Here is a 16956-nt window from a genome sequence, read left to right as displayed (position 1 = left end):
TACACTTGCTAAAGCCACTTCACAGTTTGTAGTCAGTGAAGCTCCAATAGTTGGCAAAGAAGTGAAACTAGCCACATAAAGTTGGCAATGGGGTTCATGGCAGATAAAATATATCAAAAATTGCATGGATGTCAACCATTTGGATTTCGTTCGAGCTATTAAGTACCTGCTGTGTTTCAAAATTGTCACCCAGGAAAAGGGCTTGCGCTTGCACTGAGTATAACATGCTCTCCAACACGGCCTTCTGACGTAAAAAATACATGTATGAATATGGGATTGTGGCATATAAACGTGTTATTCTATGAAGGTCAATTGACTTGTCAGGTCAAGTGAATGTTATTCTTACGTTTTCCTTTACAACAAGTATATAGAACAGTGTTCACAAAGGTAAATATTCTTAGCCTACTTTTATATCATCAACTATTCATAAATCAGTACTAAATATTAGTTCGCTGCGGTTAATTATATTAGATTGTTTAATGGGAATTTAAACATAATGGGACATAATTCATGGTGCATGCACACGATTGCAAGGAGGAAAGGATGGTCGTTTTACTTGACAATGAAGCAAATTGTAGAAATTAAACAATGCTACAGAGGCAATGAAGAAACTTTGCTACATGTATTTTCAAAGCTACTGGTACTATTACGTCCAATTCATGTACGTATGTATTTAAATTATAGGTAGATGTTACCATTATTCTATTAGACTGCATCAGCAAAACAGTTGTCTTGCTAAACAAGTTTCCTTAATGTTATCAACCACTCTAAGAAAAGTTGACAAATATATAAAACTGAGTAGAAAAGAGAACATAAAATAAGTCCAACATTAATTTCAGTAATGAATAACTAACGATTTTACAAGGTATTTCTCTTTGAGCATATAAATAATGCCCTGTTCACTGCAAAACGTGGTTGTATCTATTTCAATACATTTATGGTATTGTGAAAGCAGCAACGAACTTCTTATGCAGAAGACCCAGGTATAATTTTGCAGCATTATGATGTGGGCTGATTTCCAAGGATTCTCTTAAGCAAATAATGTATTTCTGAGATGATTATAATGCATGTAGCAATAATCTAGAACGTTTATGGCCGAATCTTCATGTGGAATATCAGGCTCTCTTTTGATCAAATGCATCATGTTGTCGATAACAACCTAATTGTGTCTATCCTTCCATTGTCAACTGAAATTCATACACTGGAAGAAACAAAGCACATAAGTGAATCTAATACAGCCCAACAATACCAGAACTGTTTGTCAGAATCTCATATTCCTCATGGAGTTCCAACGGCCCTCAACATCTCCATCCTCAATTTGATAGGTGTTTTAGAAATCTCTGACTGGAGATCGACGACGCTGAAGGACAACTGGTTCTCCAACATCTCTTCAGATTCATATATCTCAGTCTCATTCGTTTTAAAACTTTCGAGTATGTTACATTTAAATACATTATAACGTGTGTAATCTGGGGCACTGAGAATTTATACTCCATGCGATTCTCACATGTATGCTATAGCCATGTCTCTGTCAGAACATGATTCTCCAGAACTATTCCCAAACCACACAGTTTGACCCTCACTGACGTTGCATCACTGTTCATGCCGAGAGAGAGATAGGCACCCGGATGCGAGGGCCAAAAGATAGTATACATTCTCCCAAGACACAAGACTTGCCTTTTTCCTTTTGAGGACTGAAGCAAAGTAAAATCCTAGTGGAGGAAAGCGAATTATCATTATATGCTTCAGTGGATAATGAATGGTATATGGTGCATATTTATAAGCATCTGCGAATCTTGTTAGATAATATGTCAGACTTTGATAATACTGTGGAACTGTCCTTAGCATAAAGTACTTACCTTGCGTATCAGTCAATAAACAGAGTTCGTAATCAATTATTCCCTCGTTAATGACTTTTTTCATAATTAGTAAGTGGCAGTTAGCCAATTCAAGAGTATCGGACATTAGAATCTACAATGGAATTAACAATAGAAAAAACAATAATATTATAACATGTCTGGTGTGCTCAAGATATAGATATACTGTACTTTTAGTAATATCTCCTAGTTTTGATGGTAAGTGGCATAGGTAATAGTCTATTTTAATGTCATACCAACTACTATTGAGGACCAGTGGCTATGAATTTTCAATAAACATTTCAAGGATCAGAAGGGGATTGATCATCGTAAACTGTTTAGAGTGGATGAGAATATGTTACCTGATTTAAACTGAATAAGACAGATTAAGATATCCAGGGCCAAGGTGTTCTATACTACTTAGGTTTGTAATGTCTATAAAGACTTTATTAGGTACCGGGAAGCAGCAGCGTTTGATATTTCTATGCAGGCTGCATTAGGTTCCATGTGAGCGCAATGTTGCAAACAAGCTGCATTAAGTGTCGCGAAGCATCAAGTTTTGACTTGTCAAAGAACAGCTCAGAGATAGAGGCTCAAAACATATAAAAATATATACATCTGTGAAGCTAATTATGTAATGAATATTCGTGGCGCCTTTTCGATGTATGGTTTTCGCTCGCTGTTTTGCCTGCCTTTGTCCTGTACTTACGTACAACCGCCATGGAGTCCATAGTTCTGGTAATAATTGCTACCCGATCAATAGTAATTGTAATGCAATGGCTTCAAGAAAGTTTTGAAAATCCTACAGTAATTATCAAATGAGTGAAGTGAGAAACTAAATGTAAAAAAAAAATATATGTTGATAATACTGACAGATATTTAGCAGGCAGGTAGATGCGTTAAGTAGTAGAAACATTAAATGTGAAATATTTGTATTGTGAAAAAAATGTGCATATTTTTTTCTTCAAATATCCGATGATCTTTTTAGTATCAAATACTAATCTTTTTATTCTTTCAATAGCTACTGCTTTTTAAGAATGAATTATACCTTTTTGTTTTTCTTAACATAAGTTTACTTTTATTTTAATCTTGTACTGGGTTATAAACCCTGTAATACGGGGACTGTTCCGTTTTCTTAATATAAGAGTAGTTTCAACTTAATCTTGGTACAGAGTAATAAACCACTTTAAACGGGGATGTTGTAGGACGAGTAAACATTACGAGTACGCAGCATCGTTTTGAAAAATGACTGTCTTTACTTGAAAGGCAAAGTCTCAATGATTTGAAAACGTCTGTCAACTACAAATAGCATTGTAAAATGTTTAGTACGCTATTGCTTTAATATTTATTTATTGAGTCGGCATGAAATAATAATTTACTGCTATACAACAGGGTCGTGTTAAAATAATTCTGACCTCTAACAGAGTAGGAATTTCTTTAATGTGTATTTTAGTCGAATGGTCCATGTAATTTATTTACATATACAAATCTTTAGATTAGTCTCATACGATGGAATGCATATATCAGACAGATGACACAGTCCTGGGACACCGTAACTTTTTCAGCTCAGATATGTGGCCAAATAACCATGGATATAAAATTCCAGTTTTAAAAACGCCCAAGTCCTTACACATCCTTTTTGATAAAGGGCCCCGAATGGCCGAGTGGTCTAAAGCGCTCACCATTACGGATCATTACGGATCACTGCCATCTCACTTCTGTCTGCATGAGTTCAAGTCTCAGGCTCGGCTAGCGTGGGTACGTAAGAAAGCCTGTCAGTAGCTTCTGGTGGGTCGGTGGTTCTTCCCGGGGTTTTCCAGGGTTCTTCCTCCACAATTATACCGGCCGCCATGTATAGCCTATCTTGTGCTGTAAAATGGCGATAGACCCTACAAAAACAACAACACACACACACACACACACACACACACACACACACACACACACACACATATATATATATATATATATATATATATATATATATATATATATATTGGGTAGGCCTGCGTCTGCAACGTTTCTAGCATCCGCGACGCAGTCTTGCCACGTCATGTTGAAAAGGTATCTGAGGCAATTCGTAGTTTAGATTATATGTATGGCGCTGGTAAACTGTTCAGGTTTTGCAAGCGTATATTAGCGTTGTTATTACTATCATTCTGTATACCTTCAGCTTTGTCTGTAGACTAGTGCCCCTTCTGCTCCACACATTGCCGAATACTGTGCTGGCCTTTGCAAACCTCGCTTTAACTTCGTCATCGATGACGACATTTTGATACAGAGTGCTGCCAATATAGGTGAATCTATTCACTGCGCTGCGTTTGTGGCCATTAATTGTGATGTCTGGCCCAACACACGGTTTCCCGGGGGATGAATTATACACTATTTCAGTTTAATTCTGCTGATAATAAGGCCAACATTTGTGTAAGCATCATATGACTAGTAAAAGCTGCCTTGCATGTCAGCTTCAGAGCCAGCGTTGAGGCTCCAGTCATCATCAAATAGTAAGTCTCGGTCGTGACCTTAGTTTTTCTTGAAGCCTCCTGAGTTTGAACAGTTTACTATCAGTACGGAATATGATGATGAGCTCAACTTTACGTTAAGTCCTTACGTAGAAACAACTGTAGTGTGGCACCATTCAAGGAAGACGGGACAATACATTTAGAAGCACCCGTCAAGGCAAATATAGTAAATCCTTAGTACCAGTCAGTCTTCACAAAAGAGAATAAGAGTGATCTACCAAGCCTACATGGATATCGTTACCCACCAATGCCTGATTTCTAAGTTACTGAAGAAGGTGTATGCAGCTTGTTGCGGAAAATTAACGCACAGAAGGCCACCGGACCAGACATGATTCCAACAAGGATCATCAAATATCATACAGACGGGAGCGCACCACACCTGAATTCTATTTACCAGGAGTGTCTCTCAACAGATAATGTCCCTTGAAAACAGCAAACGTTACAGCTATCTTCAAAAATGGAGAAATATTCAAGACCAGCAATTACAGACCTGTCTCCCTTAAATGTATTTGCTGAAAAATGCTTGAACACATCATAGTCAGCAAAATGACGCAACATCTAGATCACGTCAACATTCTAGCAGACTGCCATCATGGTTTCCGTGCCAGACGAAGCTGTGAAGTACAGATCATAACACTACTGGACCACCTCGCCAGATCCTTAGAGGGAAGCAGTATGACCTTGCTAAACTTGTTTTCAGTAAGGCTTTCGATCGTATTACCTACGAAAGACTCATCAGTAAGTAGGACCACTATGGCATCAAGGATTATACCCAGAAACGGGTCAGAGATTTCCTGACAGACAGATCACAAAGAGTTATAGTATATGGAGCAACATGAGACACAGCACCGGTTGTTAGTGGAGTACCTCAAGATAGTGTTTGTGGACAATCTCTTCTTAGTGTTTATCAATGATCTACCTGCCAGTATCAAATCTAACACAAGACTTTTTGCAGATGACTGCATGGTTTATCGGGAAAAAATGCCTCCAAGGACTGTGAGATCCTTCAAGAAGACCTGAACCAACTGTAATTGTCCAGAGACCTCTCTTGGAAAAGGCACATATACATATAGTGAAAAGAGGGAACAGTAACCTTGGTTTCCTGCGCCGCAACGTCTAAATCAACAATGAAGAAGTAAAACGTGCAGCATATTTCACTCTGGTTAGACCAAGTTTGAGTATTGCTTGACTCTGTGTAACCCACATGATAAAAATCTAATAATTAAGATAGAGATGATTCAGAGGAGAACTGCTAGATTCATCACAATAAATATCGTAGCATTAGCAGTGTCAATGCACGTTTGAACCATTTCCAGTGTGAATCACTCGAATCCAGGCGCAACAAGGCCCAGCTGACCATGTTGTACAAGATTGCGAACAACGAAGAAGACATATTAACGGACAAATACCTGACCCTGTTATATAGCCAAACTAGGGCAAGTTCAGCTTATTCATATGTACAATAAAACAAGTTACCATCAATAGTTTCAGAAGCTCCTGACTTGGTATTTCACAAGCAGAAGCTTTCCAAATTCACATTCTAATAAACTAGTCAGCTACAGGTGCGTCCTAGTGATGCTCAGGGCTATGCCGGTTGAGGTTTCTTATCTCATTGCCGCTCCAGTAGCTGGATTCGTCTGATTATGAAGGGACGAAAACAGACACTGACTCTCTTTTTCTTAGTTCTGCCTATCCTATCATTACTCTTCTGACTGTCATATCACTTCCGTCTTTACTTTACCCTTGACCATGCACCACCCACTGCTTGATAGTCAAGTGTGACTGCGTCAACGTATTTATAGATATATATATATAGTTATGTGGTTCCAGAGCGTGCTGCTGGAGTGACTATGACGCAGCCTTGGCTTTTACATTCATTGTTTGAGACCTAGGTTGTATGCCTAACCGTTTATCTGCTTCTTTATGTTTATGATTCACTTTTTCCTGTTTTTCTTTCCTTTTTATACAATTGCATTATGTTCCATTACTGCCTGGTTAACGATTATACAATTGTCAATATGTTCCTCAGATGTGATCTGCTTGGTATTAGTATCAACGCAGTATACATTATCCTAATTGGCACCTTTTAAACTTTTAATATTTTGGGGTTCTACATATTGATCTCTACCACATTATCCAAACGCAGCAATATTTGGTCTTTATCCCTGATAGCTGCATTACCTTCCCCAGTAAAATTATATATTATGTTAGTTCTAACTTTTTGTTGGTGGTTGAAGAAAGGTTGCTGAGGTGGTTGAACTGGTGATGGTGGTTGAAGCAGTTGATCGAGCAGTGCAGTGGAGCGGGTTGTAGATGACCAGAATTATCCACTGGTAATGTTTTGAGAGCTTTTTTGGTGTCTCAGCTGATGTAACAATTGTTTTGATTGGCACAATAATTGGTTTCAATAACTGTTCTGTACTTATGTAAATTCCACTTGAGCTTCCTAATGTTGTTTTAACTCCTTTTTGAAGGAATCGCGAACTGGAAGGTATTTCCAAGCTGTCAAAACGTGACGCTCTTTTGGTTTTAACGCAATTTAACCAAAATTAGAAATGTTAGTTCCTAATAAGTGATACGGTTGATCTCTGTATATCTTGTAAATTTTTGCCTATTAAAATGATTTCATTTTCATCTTAAAACAAGTACGATAAAACCTTGGTATTTTCCATTCACTCCTTTGTTTTTAGTCTCACCAATCTCTTGATGTGGTCATTACATGTACCTGTTGCCTAGTGAGATCACTGCGATGTCGATCAGGTGTGTCCAGTCCCTCCTATTCACAAATTTGTGCAATAATTTATGTAAATAATATTTTTAACAAAAATATTAAGACGTATGGGACCAAAAATTGATAAAGGCGGTACCCCTTCGGGGATATTAATTTTTCTTAAACACACTGTCTTTCATTTGAGAGGTAATCTATTTATTATCTATTCTATCCTTATTATTTAAAATATAAGTTTTGAAAAGATATCGACTATAAAAAATTCTGAAATTATATACCAGTAGTTTGCTTTAACATATGATTAAATGTGATTTCTAGGAAATTGGTGAACATGGTAAACTCATTAGCACGATAAATGGCATACTTGCGTTCATCTTTTTTCGGAAAAAGGGTTGTATTTTTGTTAGATTTGTATCTAAACAAATTGTACTGGTATTTGTGCATGAACTGCAAATGAGGATAGACAAGGATATTTCAGCTTACCAAGGTCCAATCATTTACGGAAAAGTCCATGTCACAGTACGTTGTGGTTTGTAGGTGGTGAGCTTATCGCTATACACGAGAAGGCGCAAGGTTAAGATAGGCGTAAAGATGTAATGGTCAAAATATGAAAACATAGGATGACACACTTCATAATGCATTGACCATTCTTACCAAAATCATATTTAACGCCTCGCTGTTTGATAAAATTGAGCATGTTTAACCGATCTTGTATCACGGGTCCGTTTTTCATATCAAGAGGCGTAATCCATACAGGTAAATACATTTCAGCAAGACAAATCAGATCTGGACTAATGCCTTGACTTAAGAAATGACCATGTTTTTCTGTCCTTTTGTTGTGGTTTTGTTTTCTTTTATTAGTAAGCGTACATAACTAGTATTTGCTGCGTCCACACCCCAAAAAGTGCCTATTCTATTTTGTTCTTGTTTTAATCCAAATAATGTAAACGTTAAAGCTGTACACAATTATGATTTTCTGGGAAACATAATGCGATAGTATGTTTGTAGCACATATATTGTATCCCGTGCATTAAACTCCAGGGTGTCAGGTGACCAAATAATATATAGGGAGATATTGAATCCTGAATCAGTGTTCAAGGATCGATCATCAAAGGAATATTTAAAAGAATAGCTTGAAGTCTGAATGGTACGAAATTATATGGTGTGAGTTTGTCTTGTTTCTAAATATTTTGGGATCATGAGCCAGTTTCATTAAACTTTTGAAAGATTCGTTCTCAAATATTGTTCTTTAATTATCTTTATTCTTGCTTCGTTGAAAGCAATGTTTTTTTTTTTTTTCTTAATGTAACTTTGAGCAGGCATTACCTTAATTCCAATTGTCACATTTTCTCAACTCTTATTTTTCAAGAATAAATAAGAACTGTTCCATGTGTTAAATGTTAAAATTAAAAGTTGTTTTCATCCTTACCACTGTCCAAATTACTAATATTGCTTGAAGTATCGAAGGAAAAATAATGAGATATCTTAAATTTAGAGAAAACCTTTGTGAAGTTTACAAAATCCAGGGCCTGCTCCTCCCACAAATATAACTGAACACATTGATAGATGAACTTGGGATAACAATATATAATTCGTGTAATATCATACGTTACTCAGCTGTCGACTAGTTCAGGGGAATTAAAAAGAACTTGTGTTTTCGTATTGATTTGTAAGATATTGAATACCCGGCACCATACTGCTTTAATCTCTCGTCACAGGGTACAGCATACTAGCCTTTTGTATTCAGCTTTGATAGTATGAACCATCATATATTTTTGCTGCATCTAAATTCATCTTTCAAGGTGAATGTTTTCGATGAAAATGATCTTTCTTTCTTGTAAATCTCCTTTTTATACTGAAGATTTGATTTGTGACGTCGTACTCTTGTCTCGTAGAGGATATGATACACTTTCTCCCAGGGTTGACTAATGATTGTTTTTACTTTGACCTTGACATGGACATTTTCATCCTGACCAAGGTTTCTTTCAGCACGTCAAACTTCACTAATTACCTAGAACGTCTAATAATTATCAATGTTTGCACCATGATTTTGATATAAATGTGTCCTTCATTGTCTCAGTACTGGTAGATAATATGTAGGACCGTTACTGGCAAAACTCTTCGGGAGGTTCATTTGTACCCCTTCCTGATAGTTGATCTTAGCTGTGATGGTGATAGCATATAGGTTCATCGATGAACATGCACATATCGGTAACAACGTGAAGGCCGCGGTCTATTAAAGGTTTCAACACCGAGTACACTCTTAAATGGACATCGACTTTCACCTACGCAGCGGTGATAACATTGTCAAATTTGTCGAATGGAAAGTAGATGATTTCTTCTCAATCCACCAAGATCTAAGCAAAGTATTGACTAGTATCCAGCAAGTTTTGGTCTTGGACAACATCAAAGGTGCTGAGAAATGGCGTAACCCCAAAACGACTACAACAACAATTGGTATCCATAAATCTCCTGTCAAGGCGTGTCTTTTCTTTTCATATTCTTCGTTTCATACTCAATTGTGAGTCGTTTCTTTCGTATACTTCTATTCATACTCAATTATGAGTCATTTCTTTTCGTATACTTCTCTTCATACTCAATTTTGAGTAATTTCTATTCATATTCAATCACTTCCTGAATATGATATTTATTTGATTACAGTCTTCCTTTTCCTGGCATAGATTGTCTGGATCACATTATCATGTCAATAATAAACTTGTTCCATTTGACTATGCGGTGACGGAAATGGTAAAATTCAGTGTCCAGTTTGTAACACCACAAATTTGGCTCAAGCAGTAGCTTTTGAAAGAGGCACCATTAGTTTAGATCAGGAGTCTCAAACACGCGGCACGTGGGCCGCATGCGACCCGCAAGGGCATACTGTGCGGCCCGCGACGCATTTTAAGATTTTCAAAAAATTGACTATTCATTTATTTCTTTTTCTCTCGCCGCCTTTTGAACTTTAACGTTAGCGCCATTTTAACCATAAGAAACTCTGACTTATTTATTCGTAGTCTTTCTATTAATTGTCACCCTTAATTCGGACTTTCGGTTCCGGTTTTTTAGTAAAGTGATCGAGTTGATGTTGAATTATAAAGTTGATTTTGCTGCATTTTTATAACATAAAAGCCTGTATAAATGTCTTCTGCTTCGAAAAAAGAAAACTCGCGGATGAAAAGAGTTTTTCAAGTCAAATGGGAGGATTTATATTTTGTCACTGAGGTCAGCGATAAAATTCAGTGTCTCGTTTGTCAACGAACGATAGCTGTTCCGAAGGAGTATAAAGTGCGTCGGCACTACGAAACAATGCACCGTGAGAAATATGACGCTTAAGCGGGAAAAATTAGAAAGGATAAAGTTATGCAACTTAAATCAGCATTATGCAAACAAAGAAGTTTCTTTACCAATGTTAGTCAGTGCAGCGAAGATTCAGTAAGAGCATGTTTCGCTATAAGACTATAGCGTTGGGATCTCAAACACGCGGCCCGCCAAGCCGTATCCTGTGGCCCGCAAAACGACTGACGTCACAAGGTGTCATGAGAGATAACAAAGGTGGTGCGGCCCTTGAGCCATTGAAAATCCCCTCATGCGGCCCTCAGGGTGGTCTGAGTTTGAGACCCCTGGTTTAGATAATTACAAATGGGAAGATATATTTTCTGCTTACTGACATCCGTCATGAAGGAATCAATAAAATATCACTTAATTACGCTAGCCTGTGTTTAAAGTGCTGCTACTGCATGGTTTCAGTAAAGTCCATGTTTTTAAAACAATGTATGCCCTGACCTCACACCCCAAAATAACTATCCAAATATCTCAGACATGGTGGGAAAGGTCAGAGAAAACTCAGACTTGATCTTGACTTATGACATTTGACTGGTCAATTTTAAGTAAGGCTTAAATTAGGGCCAATGAGATTGTTCCATTCAAGACGCAAGTCTATCTTCATACTTTTGTTGGTAATGTATATGTCTCATCAATCATAAGTAATACCCATGTCTTGTCAATCGCAGGTGATGCTTTGTCCATCACAGATGATACTTATAACTTGCCAGTAACCAGTGATCCTCGTCTTGTAAATGACAGGTTCTGCTGACGTTTTGTCTGTTAGGTGATATCCAATTATTGTCCATTCAAGGTAATACCTGTGATTTGCCATCATGTCTAATGTGTACCTGTGTCGTGTTAATAACGGTTGATCCCACTGTCTTATCAATCACAGGTGATACTTACATCTTGCGAATAACAAGTTATAGCCATGTCTTTTAAATCGCAGGTGATACTTTGTCTTTTCAGTCAGGTGAGACAAATGTTGTATCAAGCAGAGGTTATATTGATATCTTCTCAATCACAGTTAATGCCTTTGTTTTGTCAATAACAGATGATACATTTACCTTGTAAATTTCAGGAAATGTCTATGTTTTATTAATAAGAGGTGTTACTAGTGTCATTTCAGATATCGATGACACTTAGGCCATGTCAGTCACTGTGACAGTAATATCTATTTCATGTCAGTAACAGGTGATATTTATATCATGTCATTTACAGGCATGACACTAAAGCTCTGTATATGGAAAATATTATGAAAAGAATTGTGATAGAAACGAAATCCTGATGATGATATGTATCTCAGTGAGATTTATGCTTCTGTTTCAAAAACTGCTGACTGTGACTATTATTGATCTGTCAGCTTTAGCTAGATTTACTATAGGCAAGGGTGTACATGGCATATGGACACATTCCAACTTCAAGAACATTTTCATAGTTTTACCTGGAACAACAGCATGACAGCACAAACATATTTAAATATTGCTATGGTTAATTGACAATTAGTTCAATTCATAAAGGTCATTCTAATGGGTAGATTTTGCTGTATACGTGCATCAAGGGAAATAAAAATAACAATGTTAAAGCTTTATGCTGGATATAGTATTGTGGTATTTTGTTCAAGACTAAAATAATGACTATATTTCTGACAAACAGAGATATAAACACAATTCATTTACATTGTAAGAAATGAACATAACACTTAAATAATAATGCTCCTATAAATAAACTTACATATACAATGATTCCTAACAAATTATTTAATATTATTATTGCAAACTAATTTTTCTTCAAGTTCTAACAACCCATCGTCAAAGTATTTTGAAAGTACAGGAAGAGGCATTAGGTAGCTTGTATCATGAAATGAAACCGGAGAACCCAAAGGAAAACCCACGTTTAATGGTTAATCACTAGTCCTTGCATGTACCAGTTTCAGTAATCAAACCCGGTTAAAGAATGGTGAAATGAAGCAAAAATCAATACAGAAATATATCTGTATGAATAAATCTCAAATATTTGCTATTCCATATAAAAGTTACAAATTGATTGTCAATTGATTCACTGCTAAATGTTTACACATATCATGAAATTTAAAATACAGTGTACTCCACTACTTACATGTCTTGTATGTCTTGTACATGTTTCTGTTCTATCTGGATACAATTGGTGGGCTTAACTTCATTCAAGATTTGCAGCGTGTGTTGTCGATAATTTATTACCTATCAGAAAGAGTAAATAAAGTCACAAATACCAGGTAGCTTTTTAACAATTTTTCAGTTGAATTATAATTCATTTTAGATAATAAGTTACATACAAATATCATCATGATCATTTGTATTTTAATAAATCTTTTTTATCACTTAAATAAATCTATTGAAACAATGATAACATAAATAAAAGTCTGACTGTAGGCTCTTGTGTGATAGCAACACATTAAAAGTTACATGATGCCAATGTAAGTGGTTCAAAATGCTTTGCCAAAGAGCACATATGTTATCATCAGCTGAATCATCCGCATGTTGCTGATCCTCAGAATATGACTGGTTGAGATGATATTAAGACATGTCCTGTTTCTTCAATATGGGAGGAGCTAACATGAATTGACTTGATGCTTTCTCTTCTGCTGCATCTAACACACGCTCGCTTTTTTATAGTGGAAAGTGAAACTGGTCAGAATGTGAACTAAACTCCTGGACATTAACTTCAGCCCTTGTTTGAAAATGACCACATTTTGACTCCTGAAACTGGTTTTCCTCAACTGAAAATTCATCCAAGGAAAACGATTGTTCTGATAAATTTAAGCGGGATGCTGACAATGAAGAAGAATCTATTTGGGAAGATGGCATATTTTTTGAGCTCAAAATTCTTTATATCTTTGGAAGCAAACGAGAATAATACTTTTGGGGTCATAGCCTTTGTGGTGCTTCTAGATAAGTTCCTGAACTTGATACCTTCTGATGTAAAACTTTCCGCAGAACAAGTACCTGAGTGGCTTGACCATGTTGTGAGTTAGCATGTGCCGATTCAAGCTTGCATGAATAGAAAGGTCACGGTCACATGTCTGGCACATATATAACAAGCAACCATCTTCAATGGAAAATCGGACATTCATGTTCTGTTTTGTATGAACTACATACATATTAGACTGGTCTGAAACAAGTGTGGCAGTCTCATAACTGTTTGGCTGTAAATTTAAATAAGAATCAAAGTTTTACTGTATACCCATGTAAACTCTGTTAGAGTTAGTGGAACTATTATGCATTTTCAAGCAAGCTGACAACCTCAGAAGTCTGTTCTATGTGTTATGACTTTGTTTTCATCTGCCTCTTTTGAATGTTTCTAAAGGGATTTATGGACTCTTTGAAACAGACCCTCTTGTAGTACACATGTTAGATATGGTAACTTTACCTGTTGGAAAAAGATTAAACTCCGAATGTTCATGTATTTCTATATCATCATTTGGTTCCATTTTAATCAATATTGGAGGTATAGATGAGTTATCTCCCTTGATAAAGTTCTCATTAACACCCTCCTGTTCTGTCTTGACCTTTAAGTCATCACTTTCAATTTCGTTGTTGTTGATGTGATTCTAATACTTCCATCTTCATTTGATTTTTACTGGGTAGTGAACACAGGATTTTGATTTTGTGCTGAAATTCCATTTGCCAGGACATTTTGTATCAGTTGCTGCTGCTGACTTACGGAAAAATCAATACTGTTGGATGAGGCCACCCATGGCTGTCCTATTAAAATAGTGTGGCTGTTCTCTGGAAGCAAGAAAGATAAAAGGTGTTAACTGTATTGGGAAGTTATTACCATTGACTGATTTTTTTTCTTCTTAGATTATTATCAACAAGTCTTTACCAAAGTTCATGCATTTGCTGAGTTGTCGATAATCTGGAGAATAGAAATCACTGGTAATAATGCAAAATGTATCTTTAAATTCACTGCAATAATGACATGTTGTGGCTGTTTCTTGGGATTTAACACCATTTCTCAGCACATGATAAACTAAACATGGCAGCCAGTATAGCTGGTGGAGGAAGAACCCAGGAAATTCCCGGTAAGAACCACCAACCCATGGGAAGCTACTGGCAAGGTTTCTCAAAATACCCACATTGGCAGGGCCTGATACTTGAATCTATGTGGAGAGAGGTGAGTCGGTAAAAGTGGCACTTTAGACCACCCGGCCATCTGGGGCTTTAGCCATTACTGATATCAGACCGTTACACAATCTCATGCATTAATAATATATAGAAAAAGCAATTACCAACTTGGTTAGGAATCACAGATTATTATGATTACCATATGTAACTGCTTATAAGTCTACCGTTTACTGAAAACTGGATTCAGGCTAAGTGGATGTCGTCTTATAAGCATGCATATTAAAAAAAATATTATAATCTAGAGGAAATGTTGGACACATAAGATTTCTGCTGTACACGAAGATACTGTCAATTCAAATATTTTTACATATTTATGCCACTATTCCCATTCAAAAATGTGTATATGATATGTATTGTATTTATGTATTATGCTAGTATTCAGTAAACAAAGCTTATATCTAGTTATTTGGATTTTAAAATATCATGGGTAAATTAAATATAATCCACTACAAAGTGAAGTGTCCATCAAAGTGGTTTATTGTGGGTATTTACTAGTAAGTATATTGTTTCCATTTTTGTGCAAGTACTAACAACCTGTATTTGCATTAATATTTATGTTTTGCTGTATAAACACGTTGTTTGATGCAATAAAAGTTTTAGTTCTTTTTCCTTTTCTCTCTTCCTGTAATCTACTGATTGTTTCTGAACTTAATCTGTTCCTTAACTGTGCACGAGTATTGTTCTGTACTTGAGAACCCCTTTTACAGTCTGCTGTTTTAAGGGGTATATACATAGTTAGCTTTGTCAGCTGAAAGAAGTTTGAAAACTTTTCTTTATGTTTGTTATGTACAATTTTCCACAGTTCACAGATATTGCCTTTTGGATACTTCTGCTCCAAAATAAGATAATTCACAAATGTTTAACTTGTTTGAATTAGCACTTTGCTGCAGATGACTGTGCCAGATGTACTATTCCAAAATACTGTATGAGGATTTAAGTCTTTTAATGTAGTAGTCTACTTATCCATACAGAAGCATTTTGATAAAATAAATAGCTTTCCTTCTTTATTTCAAATTTAGATTCATATTTATTAGATTTATCTTAACCTTCTCGCTAGGGCTAAACATTTTGTAGCACATGATCCCACAGTGCTAAACTGTCATTAGAGAAGAAAAACGAAATTCACTCTATTTTCAAATTATCTGTATTTTAATTCAGCTTGTTAGTCTGCGTTTCTACATTTAATTTAGAAACACTGCTGAAACGTGGAGTTACCGAAATGCTGTATGTTTCTGCCCATTCAGAATGTACACTAACCTGGTATTTAATACCATGTTTGGCTCAAACTCATTCATTGGTATCTCCATTAACACTTTCCCAGCTCCAATTATTTGGTACACTTCACAACATTATCAATAAATTGCCTTCACCACTAAAACAAGTCAGTATTTGCCTAGCGAAATCATCATATAAAGATGACCCAAATATTATAAATGTTGATTTGTAAAACTTCCTTGACGCAAGGTTCAGACTCTGACAGAATGCATGTTATTGGACCCAATCTGTCAATCAAATTCAGTTTAACAACAAATCATGTCGAGCTGAAGAAACTAGATGTGTTATGAAAAAAGATGCATTCCGACAAGGCTAAAATATTTTTCTACTGGCTTGGCTTATATTGCAACAAACACTTTAAGGGTGAATGGTCGAATACATGTGTATAATGTGCAGAGTACACTTCCATAAGCACGATTTGAAACTAATTTGGAAAAGTTCTCGTGTATCACTGTTTCCAAGTGCGCAAGTTCATATGAATTTTGTGCAAATCACATGATCGTGTGCACTGGGAGCATCTCTGTTTATGTACCAACAGTCCTGAATATATTTATGTACCAGCAATCTTGATGTATCACAATAATAAATCCAAAATGTTTTTGATTGAATTCATAATAATCCCAAATCAGTGTTTCAGACCAAAAAGTCAATAAGCACTTTGTCATTCCAATTTTTAATTTAAATGATTCCTATGACTGAACTTAAAACAGGGATGAAGACATTTAATTTCACTTGACCTAAGACACAACAGAATGCCCAAGATGTTCGTCATTTCATATGATCAAATTCATAAACTTGTTCAGGCCATGAACTTAAATTTTAATAAGCATCTTGCTTACCCTTTATAAATAATAAAATCGTGCAGACATTACATGACGCTAGTCACGTAGGGCAATATGGCTACCCTCAATCACAGAAGAAAGATCAAGCAAAAATATACATTAAATGCCTGTAACAGTATCACTTTGGACATGATAAATTAAAATGAGTTTTGAAAAAGTGGGATTATATGCTGATTATTTAGTTGTTAGTTACCATATATCCTTATTTATAAGTTGAGTCCAATTGCAAAAGAACAAAGACTG

The 16956-nt window shown here is 36.0% G+C and overlaps 1 protein-coding gene across 1 annotated transcript in view; it reads right to left on the bottom strand.

The window, feature by feature from the left end:
• Window positions 1-12017: 12017 nt before the first annotated feature.
• The window catches only part of LOC149800378 (uncharacterized), a 43322-nt gene continuing 38383 nt past the window's right edge, over window positions 12018-16956 (bottom strand). Inside the window, exon 6 of the mRNA XM_089957226.1 lies at window positions 12018-14197. The gene's annotated coding sequence lies outside the window, so the exon portion shown is untranslated. The remainder of the gene's footprint in view (window positions 14198-16956) is intronic.

Source organism: Sinohyriopsis cumingii, chromosome 5 (assembly GCF_028554795.1).
Source record: "Sinohyriopsis cumingii isolate HCF-2022 chromosome 5, ASM2855479v2, whole genome shotgun sequence".
Taxonomy (NCBI): Eukaryota; Metazoa; Mollusca; class Bivalvia; order Unionida; family Unionidae; genus Sinohyriopsis; species Sinohyriopsis cumingii.
The sequence above is the reverse complement of the archived record's forward strand: the minus strand, read 5'-3'. Positions and strand labels throughout refer to the sequence as shown.